The 16192-nt window shown below is 46.6% G+C and overlaps 1 protein-coding gene across 1 annotated transcript in view; it reads left to right on the top strand.

Moving 5' to 3' along the window:
• The window catches only part of LOC120985818 (aromatase-like), a 152119-nt gene that overhangs the window by 82919 nt on the left and 53008 nt on the right, over positions 1–16192 (top strand). The gene's annotated exons all lie outside the window — the stretch shown is intronic.

Here is a 16192-nt window from a genome sequence, read left to right as displayed (position 1 = left end):
CCTCCCTCATCCTCCGGACCTCTCCTAAATGCCGTGCCACAACAGCCGCCTTTTCCTACTGCCTCTGCCTCTGCCTCTTCTTCCTCCTCTTTTTTAGACAAAGGAGGGATCCCGTACCAGCTTCGGGATCGGAATCGCTAGGACAGGGGCCGTTGGACGACCTTCAAATTATTAACCTCTCAGCCCGGATCCTTCGCCCGGAGGAGGTGGGGGTCCTTAGGCGGGGATTGTCGTTTGTACCTACTACGGACTTCAGTCTCTTTGCCTGGACTAAGGACCTCCACCTCTTCTGCCGAAGGCTCAAATGGCACAAGTTCTTTAAAAACACCAATAGTGATACCTGCCATAGACTGGGGCTGGAAGAGGGTGATTACGGTGATCTCCAAAATCTCATTGATCTTAGTAGTGAGGAGCAGAGAATCCCCGGACAGGGTCCATTCACTTCACTACGACCCAGAAGCAGACGAATGCCTCCCCCTTCAAGCTCTGAGCATATTGACATATTTCTCCAGCTGGTCACACGGGACCTAGATCAGTTGGAACAGGTGAGACCCAGGACTTTTAACCTATCTATCACAGAAATGCAGGCACTCAGGTCACTCGAGTCGGATGACACTATTGTCATTAAACCATCCGACAAGGGTGGTAACCTGGTCATCCTTGACTGTGATGGGTATAAAAACATGTGTCTGGACCTTTTGAAGGACAGAGGATGTTACAAGATTCTATCCACTAACCCGACTCAAATCTATCTGATGGAACTCAAGAACATCCTTAGTAAGGGTGCGTCGGAAAAGGTCATAAGTTCAGCTGAATATGACTTTCTGCTGCCGGCTAATCCATTGATAGCCACATTCTATGGCCTTCCGAAGGTACATAAGGGGACATCTCCCCTTAAAGGTCGCCCGATAGTCTCAGGCGTCAATTGCCTAACCCAGAATTGTGGTATCTATCTGGACCAGATTCTGAGGGAGTTCGTCGTGTCCCTCCCGGCCTACACGAGGGACACGATGGACTTCTTCAATAAAATTAACACTTTGAATCTGGATCCAGACTGTTTACTGGGCAGCATTGACGTCGAGGCTCTGTATAGCTCCATTCCACATGATCAGGGTCTCAAGGCTGTTGACCACTACCTGAGAACCAGGGGTATCCATTGTTTTCCGCATAACGCGTTCATTCTTGAGCTATTGAGGTTCACCCTTAATCATAATTTCTTTCTTTTCGATGCACGGTTCTACCACCAGCTCAGGGGGACGGCTATGGGTAGCCCCTGTGCCCCATCTTACGCCAATCTCTTCCTGGGCTGGTGGGAGGACACTCACGTGTTTCCGGACAACGTCGTCTGGTGGACGAATAAGATCCAATTCTGGACACGCTATATAGACGACGTGTTTGTTGTCTGGAAGGGTGATCCTCGTAGCTTTAAACAGTTTGTTCTGGACCTCAATCAGAATCAGGTGGGCCTCAGGTTCACCTATGAGATGGATCCTGTGTCCATTGCCTTCCTCGATGTGAGGGTAACTAAGGTAGGGGACTCTCTAACCACCAATATTTACCGCAAGAACACTGCCACAAACCCCCTGCTTCATTGGAGCAGCTACCATCCTACTGCTCTGAAACGGGGCATACCCAGAGGCCAATACCTCAGGGTAAGGAGGAACTGCTCCAATAATACATCATTTTTTAATGAGGCTGGGGGTTTGCAGCAGAGACTCCTCGCAAGAGGTTATCCCAGAGGAGTACTTCGGGAGGCGTTTCAATGCGCAGTAGCTAAACCTCGAACCGAACTCTTGGTTCCAAGATCTAAAACCACTGATGATCCCCAACCAGCACGGATCATTGCCAATTTTGACGCTGCCAATCGTGAAATTAGGGAAGTCCTGACCAAATATTGGCCTATATTACATATGGATTCCGACCTATCGGACATTGTGAGTAAATATCCCTCGGTTTCCTACAGACGGGGCAGGAGCCTGAGGGACCGCCTTGTCCGCAGCCACTTTTCACCACCTACCAAGTGTGGCTGCTGGTTGGATCGTAAACCTATCGGCGTCTTCAAATGCGGGAGATGTAAGGCCTGTAAATACATCTCGACTGCAAAGACCATCACCTGCTCGGTCACAGGTCATCCCTATCAGGTTCGCGACTTTACCAACTGCGTGTTGAAGGGTCTGGTGTATCTTTGCCAGTGCCCTTGTCCCATGGACTACGTGGGCAAGACCATCCGCGAGTTCAGGAAAAGAATCCTGGAACACATTAACGATGTAAACAAGAAGGAGCCAACACCCCTGGCTATCCACGTTAATGATTGTCACGGGGGAGACCCCTCCGTTCTCCGGTTCACCGTCCTTGAATTGGTGCCCCCCTCCCCACGCGGAGGTGATTGGGACAGGCGTATTTTACAGAAGGAGAGCGAATGGATACATAGGCTCCGTTCACAATCTCCTCGTGGTTTAAATGAACGTCTCACCTTTTCATGTTTTTTATAAGTTCTATCTTTATCTCCTGGGTGCTAATCCATCATTCATATGCTGACTTCTGTTTACTCAAAAATCATTCAATTGTTTCTTACCTTCACATTATAATATATATTACATTTACTCTGTTTTTGCTTCAGCTCTGGCCTCGCACGGGGAGACTCCCTGTTATGTCCCGTTCGCTATTGTGGCCATCCGTAAAGATATTAAGTATTCCCCGCTACTTAGCCTGGGTACGCAAAGTACCCAAATGTAATATTTATTATGGTTTAGCCCTGTAACTGTGCATACCATTTATCTGGCACCTTGTCATCAGTGGGGTAGTCAGTTCTTTATATTTGAGCATTTTTTTCCCTCTCTCTATATATTCTATCCTTTGCACATATTCTTTTCTCCCTTCTCCTCCCCCTTCCCCTCATCCGATTCTCCATCTGTTAGCCCTAACGTTTATCACCAACATGCGGCTTGTCGCTATATATCCACACAGCGGTGGATATCACCTCTGTCAGCGCTGGATACCTTGTCTGGTTTTAACCCGGAAGTGACCCTTCCGGTTTGCGTTCCACGCTGGGACGCATGTCTAACCCCGGTCACATGGGATTTGCGGTTCACATACCAGATATCCGCCCGGCAGCGCTCTGACTGTGCTCTTCAGGCGTGCGTTCCACTGTTGGAACGCACCCATGACGGCGATCTTGCAGCAGCGGCTGTGGATGGAGACTTTTCACCTAGCGTTAGTTAGTTGGCCTCTGCCCCCTCCCTTCTCCCCCCGCCCCCCGCATCATGCGGTGGGTTGGGTATTTATAGGGTGGGGCTGTCCACTATCGTTGCCCCAGACCCTTTTCCTATACTAGAGATGGCGTCATGTAAGTACTCACTCCTTTGCTTTCACGCTTTCTGGACAGTCTGTCCATAGGTTTATCATTATAGCCTTATTGTATCCCCAGGTTCTGGCCGGGTTGGTAGCTCTGCATCTTAGGAGATATACCCTGCAAGTTCGTCCTACACTGGGAGTACATGTCAGGTATCGCACTTGGTCTCTACTTTTTACTTCATAGCCTTGAGGGGCTATCTTAACATTATTACTATGGTGACTATTCCATCTCTTACAGTTATACCCAATACGGCTTGGGGTCACTACCTCTGATGTTCCTTTATGAGCATTTTCACAATTCATCATGTTGTGTCTTTGGCGCTCTCTGTGACTCCAGGTATCCCATCATTTATCTATTTATTCATTTGTTTAATTCAGAATTGGACTTGTATTTCTATGACTTATTTCTTAGATGTATGTATCTTTTCATCTATGTCCTCATTCTTTGTAGAGATGTGCATCTTGCACTTACTGAACTTACTTGATCGCCTACCTCACTACCAAGTGACTGTATGTATTCAGCCTTCTAGTTCCATTTTATCGATGTTTATCTTTATTTACATTATTCCTGGGTCTGGTGTCTTTATGGAATCTTTCTAACGCAATTATTAATTACGCATCTCTACGGGGCCCACTATATATATATTTATCTGTTGGGCTTCCTAGATGTAGCACGGGGCCTACTATATCTAATTGTTGGGCTCCTTATATCTACCTTGCTTATATCTACCTTGCTATATTTCCGTATATCTATCTTGCATTACCCCCTGATGATCCCACCCTGTGGGTGAAACGCGTCGGGGTCGTTTCTGTATCTTTTGTATATTATATAAGCAACCTATCAATGTTTTCTGTGCGTATGTTCTGTCTGCGTATTTTTAATCTCTAGGTGGACCCTGTACCTCCTGGCAATCGGTCACGAGGGATGTATACAGTGGACACCTCCATGTCTCTATTTTTGTTTTTGTGCTAGTCACCCATCGGGGGGCCATTTTGGTACCAGTATCTTTCCACCTGTCACCTTATCAGGGTCAGACGGGAGATTGAGGCTAGGTACGAGGACAGGGAGTCCCCACCATCAGGAGACGTCCCTGGGCATAGTACTAGGTTAGGGCAGTAGTGGCAGGGACACCTTCCCTACCACTCCCCCAGTATGCCATATCTGGCTGTGGCCCACCCGTTTGACTATATAGAGGTTTAGTTTTCTCATTAAATTTAGTTATTGTATCATGTATTAGGGTACGACTGCTGGACTTTTTTTTCCTGTTCTTGAGATAGCTGCATATCCCAGAGGTGGATATGCCTTAAATGTCTACATGGGATAATCTCTATCATAGGACTTGTAGAAGGTGACAGATTTCCTTTAATATGTTGTAGCAGCATCTAATTTCATGAGGCCCTACAGCATAACTTGGAATATGGCCAACCGGGGCCGGACTGGGGATAAAAACCAGCCCTAGAAAAAGTTGCTTACCAGCCCCACAGCATTGCGTCATTATTTACTTGTTTATAATAGGAGAAAGCATTCATTTTAAAACACGTGTGTAAACACGAATATGAACTCCCATTGTTCATATTATCACAGTGTTTTCCCAACCAGGATGCCTCCAACTGTTGCAAAACTACAACTCTCAGCATGCTCAGACAGTGTTTTACCACGCCCTTTGACCCGCTCCTTTTTTGTTGGCCACCTATTTAATGATTGTTGCATGCAACATTTTACTTGACCAGCTATTTTAGATATTCTACGGCAGTCCTGTTACAATCCCCCCAATGAGCCTTTCGACCAAATAATAAAAATATTTATAAAATCTCACCCATATGCTGCAAAAAAAAATAAAAAATCTGCAATGTAAAATCAATAATAAAGATCAACTACAAACATAAACATATTTCACATAAAAACTTACAGTTACTTGGCTTGGCCTTTGGGGATCTCGAACAGCACTTCAACACTTGGCCGGGGGCTCGGTGGAGCTGATGTGCTTTATCCTAATGAGAAAGATTTCATAATAAGGATTTGGAGAAGGGGCAGAGGGATAGCAGAGCAGGGAGAGGCTGGTGCTGCAACTAGGGGGTCATACCATGGGGGAGTAATAAAGTCCACCATAATGCCCCCCCAGTAGTAATAATTCTCCTTATAATGTGCAAAACACACCCCTTTGTAATGCCCCCAGTTGAGATAATGTTCCCATAATGTGCCAATATAAAATACCCCTTCTCAGTGCCCCCGTAGATGACCCCCATAGTGCTCCCTCCCCTTCCCCATAGTACCCACCATAATGTGTCCCAGTATAAAATGCCCCTATACAGAGCCCCCCATATAAAATACCCCTTCTTTTTAGCCTCAATAGATGCCCCTATAGTGCCACCCAATAATCTGCCAGTAATAAGTGCCCCAATAGATGCCCCCAATCATGTGCCAGTAAGATGTGCCCCATAGATGCCCCCAATCATGTGCCAGTAATAAGAGCCCCCCCACCATCATGTGCCAGTAACCAGAGCCCCCCATATCATGTGCCAGTAGCCAGAGTGCCCCCCCTATCATGTGCCAGTAGCCCCCCCTTATTATGTGCCAGTAACCCCCCCTTATGTGCCAGTAACCGCCCCTTATCATGTGCCAGTAGCCGCCCCTTATCATGTGCCAGTAGCCGCCCCTTATCATATGCCAGTAGCCGCCCCTTATCATATGCCAGTAGCCCCCCTTATGTGCCAGTAGCTGCCCCTTATGTGCCAGTAGTCCCCCTTATGTGCCAGTAGTCCCCCTTATGTGCCAGTAGTCCCCCTTATGTGCCAGTAGCCGCCCCTTATGTGCCAGTAGCCGCCCCTTATGTGCCAGTAGCCGCCCCTTATCATGTGCCAGTAGCCCCCTTATCATGTGCCAGTAGCCCCCATATCATGTGCCAGTAGCCCCCTTTATCATGTGCCTGTAGCTGCCCCTTATCATGTGCCAGTAGCCGCCCCTTATCATGTGCCAGTAGCCGCCCCTTATGTGCCAGTAGGCCCCTTATGTGCCAGTAGCCCCCCTTATGTGCCAGTAGCCCCGCTTATATGCCAGTAGTCCCTTTTATGTGCCAGTAGCCGCCCCTTATGTGCCAGTAGCCCCCCTTATGTGCCAGTAGTCCCCCTTATGTGCCAGTAGACGCCTCTTATGTGCCAGTATCTGCCCCTTATCATGTGCCAGTAGCCCCCATATCATGTGACAGTAGCCCCCTTTATCATGTGCCAGTAGTCCCCCTTATCATGTGCCAGTAGCCCCCCTTATCATGTGCCAGTAGTCCTCCTTATGTGCCAGTAGCCCCCCTTATGTGCCAATAGCCCCCTTATGTGCCAGTAGCCCCCTTATCATGTGCCAGTAGCCCCCCTTATGTGCCAATAGCCCCCTTATGTGCCAATAGCCCCCTTATCATGTGTCAGTAGCCCCCATATCATGTGCCAGTAGCCCCCTTTATCATGTGCCAGTAGCCCCCCTTATCATGTGCCAGTAGCCCCCCTTATCATGTGCCAGTAGTCCCCCTTATGTGCCAGTAGCCCCTCTTATGTGCCAATAGCCCCCTTATGTGCCAGTAGCCCCCTTATCATGTGCCGGTAGCCCCCCATCATGTGCCAGTAGTCCCCCTTATTTGCCAGTAGCCCCCCTTATGTGCCAGTAGCCCCCTTATCATGTGCCAGCCCAGTAGTCCCCCTTATCATGTGCCAGCCCAGTAGTTCCCCCTTATCATGTGCCAGTATTGTACCTATATTAAAAAAAAAAACACTTATACTTACCTCCAGCGATGCGATGCAGGCCTCTTCCGGCCTGTGTCCCTCGCTATACGGCTCAGGCGGCGTGATCAGAGGAACAGGAGGGGACACACCTCTCCCTCCCCTGCCGCAGCATAGACATCTGTATCGCCGTCCTGAGGACGGCGATACAGATGACTATGGAGATGAGCGCTTCCACAATGGAAGCGCTCATCTCCTGCTGCTGTGCCCTGCCGCCGGCCGCCCCCACTTGCCACCTGGGCCGCGGCCTTGCAGCACTCAGACCTGCCGGCCTAGCGGAAAATTTCCCGGTATCCCGGCAGGCCAGTCCGGCCCTGGGGCCAACTCCACCAGCCAGAAAGGCTTATTATTAACTTTGTCTTTATTTTATCCCTTGTATCTTTTTCTACTTTGCTTCATCTCACAGTGATCTGCATGTAGGTATGTTACCCTTGGAGAAAAGATAAAAATTCTGAGTCCTCAGCAGTTGATACCTTTTTAGAGACTACTTATGCATGGCATTCAGGGGAGCACCCAGGAATTTTGTCTAGGGGGGTCCGAAAGGCAAAGAATGTGGCATGTGTAGTGCGCTGTGCCAATTCTTTTGCCTGCCCATTTTTCAAAGCCCCCTTCATATTTAAAAATGCGGGGCGCGTAGCATGTTGCGCTGATTCTTTTACCTGGCCATTTCTAAAAGCTCCGTAGGAGTGGATTTTTTTTTAGCCCCGTCCATTATTAAAATCTCCTTCTACATAGGCCACTCCCAACAAACACTGTACAGCTGAAATTCTATTGTTGAGGCCTGTCTCTACACATCATACGGAGAGGGGAGGGCCTGTCCTGGCTGCACTGCCTGCTTCACATTATACAATAAACAGCAGGCTACAGCCAAAAAGCTCCTCCGCTCTCCTCCCTCCCCAGATCATGCTAGGGCTTGTGGTTCCCCCCACCATCTGCCACCCACCCGTGGCCTGCTGCCCCCCTTGGCCGTCCTTACTCAGCTCTGAATCCTCCTTCTGCAAATGGCAGGAGGAGGAGCCGGAGCATCGCCTCTCCTACATAGTGCCACATACTTCTTACATCTAGTGATGTCACCTTTGTTGTAGACGTTCTCTTTCCTCATCTTCTTCATTCAGACCAGACCTCCATGATGATTTTTCAGCCATCTCCCATCTCTGCAGAGATTGACAAACAGACATTAGTTTCCCACATTTCCGTCATCTTCACATCTTCTGAACACCCTTTCCTGCCACCCCAATACTATACTGCAGAAACAGTCCCCCTGGAAATACTACTACTACACAGATAGTGCCCCCTTCAACAATTATTGGCACACAGTGCTCTAAAAAATAACTGCGCCCAGACACTAATAGTATAAAGATAATGTCCCCCAAAAATAATTGTGCTAAGCTGATACTGTGCCAGCCAGGGTGCCTCCCCAAAGTAACAGTCCTCCCCAAAATCCCACCAATAGAAATAATTCTCAGTAGTAAAGCTCCCCATAATACCCCCTAGTAGTAATAATTCTCCTTATAATGTGACAGTACATAAAAAAAAATGCTTAGGGCCCGCAGTTGAGCTAATGTCCCCATAATGTATGCCAGTATAAAATACCCCTATATAGTGCCCCAGTAAATGCCCTCATACTGCTCCTCTCCCCCTTCCCCATAGTGTCCCCCATAATATGCCAGTAAAAAAAATGCTCCTTCTTAATGCCCCCAGCAGATGCCCCTAAAGTGCTCCTCTCCCCCATAATGTCCCAGTAAAAAATGCCCCTTCTTAGTGCCACCAGATGCCCCAATAGTGCTCCACTCCCCCCTAGTGCCCTAAATAATGCCCCATAGTGCCGCTCTACCCTATTGTGCCTCAAATAATGTGCCAGTAAAAAACGCCCCCTTAGTGCCACCAGATTCCATAATGCCCCCCATAATGTGCCAATAAGAAAAAAAGCCCCTTTAGAGCCCCTACTTCTCTATAGTGCCCCCAAATAATGCCCCTATTGTGCCACCAGATACCCCATAGTACCGCTCTCCCCTATAGTGCCCCCCATAATGTGTCAATAAAAAAAAAGCCCCTTTAGAGCCCCCAGATGCTTCCATAGTGCTCCTCTCCCCCATGGTGCCCCCCCATAATGTGCCAGTAAGAAATGCCCCCATAGTGCCCCCCCAAAATGGTCAAGAAATAAATGCCCCCATAGTGCCACCCCAAAAAAAATGGGGCTGTAAAAAATGCCAAATGCCCCCATAGTGCCAGTCGTCCCCCCCCCCCCCCCCCCACTCCCATACTTACCTTCATCAGCAGTGAAGTGAAGTGATGCAGGCCTCTTCCGGCCTGTGTCCCTGCTGTGTGCTGCCCGGCTCAGGCAGCGCGATGAAATGACGCAGGCATTAGTCCCTGCGGCCTATCAGAAGAACAGGGAAGGGAGAAGCCTCTCCCTCCCCTGCCCCGCCGCAGCACAGTCATTTGTATCGCTGTCCTGAGGACGGCGATACAAATGAATATATTGGCTGTTGTTCTGGGGGGGGGGGTCCAGACCCGCTGGACCCCCGCTGTAGGTGCACCAATGATGGCTTCAGCCATCAAGAGACCTAATTATTCTCAAAAACCTATTTGTTGCCATCTTAACTCTTTGATGGCCAGCACCGTACATGTGCAGCAGAAGTCGAGCACAAGGGGCGCGATAGCCGCTGGGTTTTTGCTGTTTTAAACAGCAGAGACACAGGGCTAATGTCTGTGATGGGCGATGACGCCAGTTGCAGAGATTCATCCCCTCAGATGCAGTGGTCAAATATGACCATAGCATCTGAGCGCTGAAAACGCTACGCTTCAGGGCCTGGAAAACCTCCCTCATGTGGCTATCGTGACATGCCGTTCATTTTCTCTGGTATGCTGGGTCTCTCTGAAGAAACCCTGCGTATCAGAGATAGAGTTCCTATGGTGGCCTGCAGGTGGTAGGGCTCCAGAATAACAGGGCTTACAATGCAGTGTTAATTCACTGGTATGTAAGCTAAAAGTGATCTAAAGATCGCAAATAGGGGTTCTAAAAAAAGATAAAAAGAAAGTTAATGCCCAAAATGCCCGAACTATTAGAATGTAAACATATTTATCCCATATGGTGAACACTGTAATGGAAAAAGTGATCAAAAAGTCATACACACTCCGAAATGGTATCAATAAAAACTACAGATCATGTCACAAAAAATTAGTCCTCACACAGCTTTGTAGACCTCACTATAAGGCCTATTGCACACGACCGTAAGGCTTTTTCAGTGTTTTGCAAAACGTTTTTCACGGATCCGTTGTTCCGTTTTTTGTTTCCGTTGTGTTTCCGTTTCTGTTCCGTTTTTCCGTTCCGTTTTTCCGTATGGCATATACAGTATACAGTAATTACATAGATAAAATTGGGCTGGGCATAACATTTTCAATAGATGGTTCAGCAAAAAACGGAACGGAAACGGAAGACATACGGATGCATTTCCGTATGTGTTCCGTTTTTTTGCGGACCCATTGACTTGAATGGAGCCACGGACTGTGATTTGCGGGCAATAATAGGACATGTTCTATGTTAAAACGGAACGGAAAAACGGAAATACGGAAACGGAATGCATACGGAGTACATTCCGTTTTTTTTGTGGAACCATTGAAATGAATGGTTCCGTATACGGACCGTATACGGAACGCAAAAAACGGCCAGTAAACGGGAAAAAAAAACGTCCGTGTGCAATAGGCCTAAAAAAAGTTATGGGAGTCAGAATATGGCGATGGTAACAGAAAAATATATATATTTTTTCCAAAAGTTTTTTAAATTTTTAAAGTATTAAAATTCAAGAAAATTAAATGAAGTTTAGTTGTAATCATACTGACCCAGAGAATGAAGGTAACAGGACAGTTTACCGCGTAGGGAATGCTGTAAAAACAAAATCCAGAAAACTGTGGCAGAGTTGCTGGCTAACTAGCATGTTAGTTTTTTACGTTCATGTCTGCATCCCTGTATAAAATTACAGAAAACACAATGGGGAATTTTTCACAAGCTGAATTTTTACAGTCAGTAGTAGTATAGGGAGACTGTTCTCGTCAAACCCCACCCACTCCGTCCATACATGGTTCGTCAAACTAAAAGTGACAGGTTGACACGCCCCTTTCCCACCCATAACCCCACCCACTCCGTTCACAACCCCTCCCAGTCCCTCCCAAAGCCCCGCCCATGACAGACCCCAAAACCACGCCTAAATACCACCCATTTAACGCCCCTTAGGCCCCATTCACACGTCCGCAATTTCGTTCCGCATTTTAGGGAACGGAATTGCGGACCCATTCATTTCTATGGGGCCGCACTTCCGGGTCCGCATTTCTGTTCTCGAAAAAAATAGAACATGTCCTATTCTTGTCCGCAATTGCGGACAAGAATAGGCATATTCTATTAGTGCCGGCGATGTGCGGTCCACAAAATGCGGAATACACATTGCCGGTGTCCGTGTTTTTCTAGATCTGTTAGATCTGATATTATGTCAGTAATTTAATTAAGTTTTAATATCTTTAGGGGCGGAGCCTAGCAGCAGGGTCGGATGCAGGCATTTTAGAGAGCTCTGCTGCAATCCGGGTTCAACCGAGCTATAAACAGCACCTTTTTCACTCAAAAATGGGAAAGACCATAAGAGAAAATCCTAAGGAGACCCCAGGGAAGTTGAAGCAAGCCCTAAACCAAGGGGATCTAGACAAATTTATAAAAAAATCCGGGGTCCGTTGTGATCCCAAGATGGCCGCCACACGCCAGGCTTTTATCCCGGCGGGAACTGATGGAGAATCAGAGGAGGATAGTGAAAGGGAAGACTTCACAGCCCAGGAGGACTTACCTCTATCCAGAAGCTTTATGAAATCCTTGCTAGCAGAAGCGCTGGAACCCATCCGCAGCGATCTAGCAGACATAAAGAAGGATATGCATCAGCTAAATGTCCGGATGGACGACTTGGAAACATCACAGCAAGCCTCACTGGATTTTCATGGTCGAGTAGCAGGCAACCTGGATAATACTCAAGCGCACGTAAACTATCTCTACTCACTGGTGGAAGACCAGGATAACAGAGGACGGCGCAATAACATTTGCATGAAAGGGATCCCAGAGTCCATCACCACAGAATTACTGGCGCAAGAGGTACAGAGATTTTTCATGTGTCTTTTACCTGATCTGCCGGCTGACAAGTTTGAGATGGACAGGGTACATAGAGCGCTTCGGCCACTGCCTAAACCGCAAGATCCCCCTAGGGATGTCAACTGTCGCCTTGTGCACTTTCAAGTCAAAGAGCAACTTATAATCGCAGCGCGAGCGAATCGGTCGGCAGAGATGGAGGGAGCTCCTGTGGCCTTATACCAGGACTTATCTCCAATGACGCTAGGAAAGCGGCGACAACTGAAACCTCTATTAGAAGTCCTGAATCAAAAGAAGATAACATATAGGTGGCTAGTGGCAACATCCCTTTGGGCTTCTAATCAACACGACCAATAGAAAGCAAGTAGTCGGATCCCAGGCAGACTTGCCTAGAGTATGCGACGTTCTTGGAACACCTAAGCTGGATATTCCGGACTGGTGCCCCACTCAGAATATCTCATAACTACCATCTCTACCAACGTATGATACGTGGCAAGTGAACTCTCCTAAGCGCTACAAAAACAAGCGGCATCAAACTAAAACTCTGACCAGATCCGAGATGAGTGCAGCAGGAGTGCCAGACCACTGAAGGACGCAAGAGGGGTCAAGTATTACGTGCCTTGATAATATTATGTGAACTGGCAGGTTTCCTTTTATACTTGTCCATCCATTCAGCAAGTTAACATTGTTTGCTGTTCTCCACTAGTTTTCATCTCTACCATGAATGGTTAAATTCTCTAAACTCACTAGGTTTACCTTACAGAAATACTCCCATGCCGTGTGGCGACATCTAGTGAAAGTTATATGTTATTGCATTTTGTGAGTTACATGCTTAGTCTGTTGATAACCCATTATAGCTGGCTCGGGAGGGTACCCGGTCCCTCAGAATAGCTCCCCTCCCCGGGTTAACGAGTTAATTACTCTTAATACTTTCCATTAAGTATGTTATCAGTAATTTCAATAACTGTTGTGATTATATGTTTAGATCTGTTGTATTGGATCATTTGTTCCCCTCCCCCTTTTCCCTTGTTTTTCCTACCCCTTATCCTCTCCATCATATACACTTTAAGAGCCGTAGCTAGAACTAGGGAAGATTGTCCTATCTATACTAAATATGGCTAGTCTACAAATTTGCTCGTACAATGTGAAGGGACTTAATGCTCCTCAAAAAAGGAGCCAAATATGTCACTTTTTACATAAAAATAAAGTCCAAGTAGCATGTCTGCAGGAAACACATTTCCGAGCAAATTATGTTTACTAGACTATCACATATGCTATATAATCAGTGGTTTCAAAGCACCTCGCCAAGAGCAGCATCCAAAGGAGTGAGCATAGCGTTCCATAAAAATACGCCATTCGTCCATATCTCCACGTTGACTGACATAGACGGTAGATATATTTATGTTAAGGAAACAATAGGCCCACAAATGTACACCTTTGGTAATGTTTATGCCCCAAATGTGTCTCAGGTTCCATGGCTTACTACAGCTTTAACAGCTCTGAATAATTTTGAAGAAGGCATTGTCGTTCTGAACGGAGATTTAAACCTTACATTAATACCTAGACTAGACTCTTCCACAGGGTCTTCTGCCCTATCCAATACCGCCCTTCAGAAAATTAATACTACACTAACACAGGCGGGCTTTGTAAATGTTTGGCGAACTATGCACCCAAATGACAAAGACTACTCTTTCTACTCAGCGGCCCACAAAACCTACCAGGGATTAGATTATATATTTCTTAAAGTGCAATCTATCCAATTCTGTATCTCCTCGAACATTGGTGCTATTCTATTATCTGACCATGCCCCGGTGTTCCTGTCTTGGGTGATACCCAATATGCCGAAGACAGAATTCCGATGGTGACTCAATGAGACATTGCTTAAAAGTTCCAATATCCCGAAGTTATCCTAGCTCTTACAAGAGTACTTCCAATTGAATAGCGTGGGCGACTTAACGTTCATGACTTTATGGGAAGCTCATAAGCCGGTTATGAGGGGACATTTGATAGTTCAAGGTGCCTATACAAAAAAGCAAAAACAAAAGAGAATTGAGGAATTAAACAAAAAAAATTTAGCAATTCGAGAAACACCATAGGCAGTCTCAACAAGAAAGTGTGTTAGCACAGTTAGAGACTTCCCGCTCGGAAATGAAAAATTTGCTGAACGCCAATACAGCAAAATTGTTCCTCTCCACAAGATATAAATTCTATGCTCATGGTAATAAAGCCACTAAAGTACTCTTGTCCCAGATAAAAAAAAAAGGAAAATATCCTCTTATATATCCAATATTAAGACGCCAGAATCTAAAATAGTATGCAAAACCAACTTGATTGCTCAGCAATTCTGCGACTTCTATAGTCAATTATATAACCAAAGAGGGACCCTTTCTCCAACTAGAAGAGATTATTTAAAACAAGCCACCAAACGTTGGCTAGATGATCTCAATTTACCAGTTTTAAGTAAAGAACAAGCATTATCTCTAAGCACCCCTTTTTCATTAAAGGAACTACAAACTGCGTTAAAAGAATCACCATTACATAAAAGTCCTGGTCCCGATGGATTCCCAGTCTCGTATTATTCTACCTTCAAAGAGATTCTATTCCCAATCTTTTTAAAAACGTGTAATGAGGCGAGGGAGAGAGGGGCCTTCACTAGAGACATGTTGCAAGCACAGATCTCCATCATCCCCAAACCAAAAAAAGACCACTCACTCTGCGCAAACTATAGACCTATATCACTGTTAAATAATGACCTCAAGCTTTACGCAAAAATGTTAGCAAACAGACAGAAAAAATACTTACCAGATCTAATCTCCCCCGAACAAGTAGGTTTCGTACCGTGTAGAGAAGGGAAATATAACATTATTAGAGTGATACATCTTATGCAATTGCCTTAGCAATGTGCTTCTGCGGTTTGGCATGTGCTGACTGACCCCCTTTTTTGGTTTTTCTTTGCAGTTTGTACTGGAGGTGTGGTTGCCTCCTCAGTCATGCACTCCTCACCACCGTGTCTGCCCTATAGGCTGATTTTAATTAGTGTTAGTACATAGTCAGGCCTGCTCCCCTTCACTCACTGAAGCCATGGCACCAGGAGTGGGATAGTTTGTGGACTCTCACTGCAGTCCTTGGTAGCCATTTGGCGCCGGTGATGTCGTGGAGTGGGCCTGCTGTGTAACCTACACTCCCTGAAGTGTATGGTAGCCGTCATGGCACCTAACAGGTAAAATTATCGTAGGTATGTGGAACCTCACTCCCTGAAGTGTATGGTAGCCGTCATGGCACCTAACAGGTAGAATTTAGCGTAGGAACCCATCTAACAGAGATCGCCTTGACGCTCGGCAGACGGGCTCAAATAATTTTGTACAAAACGATTTGCCAAGTATCTCGCACTTATAGTGTAGCACTTGTCATTATTATGCAATTTTGTACTCTATATTGCAGTTAATTGTCGCATTGCATGTTTCTGTCTTTCAGTGTTGTTCCCTGCCTTAGCAATGTGCTTCTGCGGTTTGGCATGTGCTGACTGACCCCCTTTTTTGGTTTTTCTTTGCAGTTTGTACTGGAGGTGTGGCTGCCTCCTCAGTCATGCACTCCTAACCACCCTGTCTGCCCTATAGGCTGATTTTAATTAGTGTTAGTACATAGTCAGGCCTGCTCCCCTTCACTCACTGAAGCCATGGCACCAGGAGTGGGATAGTTTGTGGACTCTCACTGCAGTCCTTGGTAGCCATTTGGCGCCGGTGATGTCGTGGAGTGGGCCTGCTGTGTAACCTACACTCCCTGAAGTGTATGGTAGCCGTCATGGCACCTAACAGGTAAAATTATCGTAGGTATGTGGAACCTCACTCCCTGAAGTGTATGGTAGCCGTCATGGCACCTAACAGGTAGAATTTAGCGTAGGAACCCGTCTAACAGAGATCGCCTTGACGCTCGGCAGACGGGCTCAAA

Source organism: Bufo bufo, chromosome 1, assembly GCF_905171765.1.
Source record: "Bufo bufo chromosome 1, aBufBuf1.1, whole genome shotgun sequence".
Lineage (NCBI taxonomy): Eukaryota > Metazoa > Chordata > Amphibia > Anura > Bufonidae > Bufo > Bufo bufo.
Note: the sequence above shows the minus strand (reverse complement) of the source record. Positions and strands in the feature narration are given on the sequence as shown.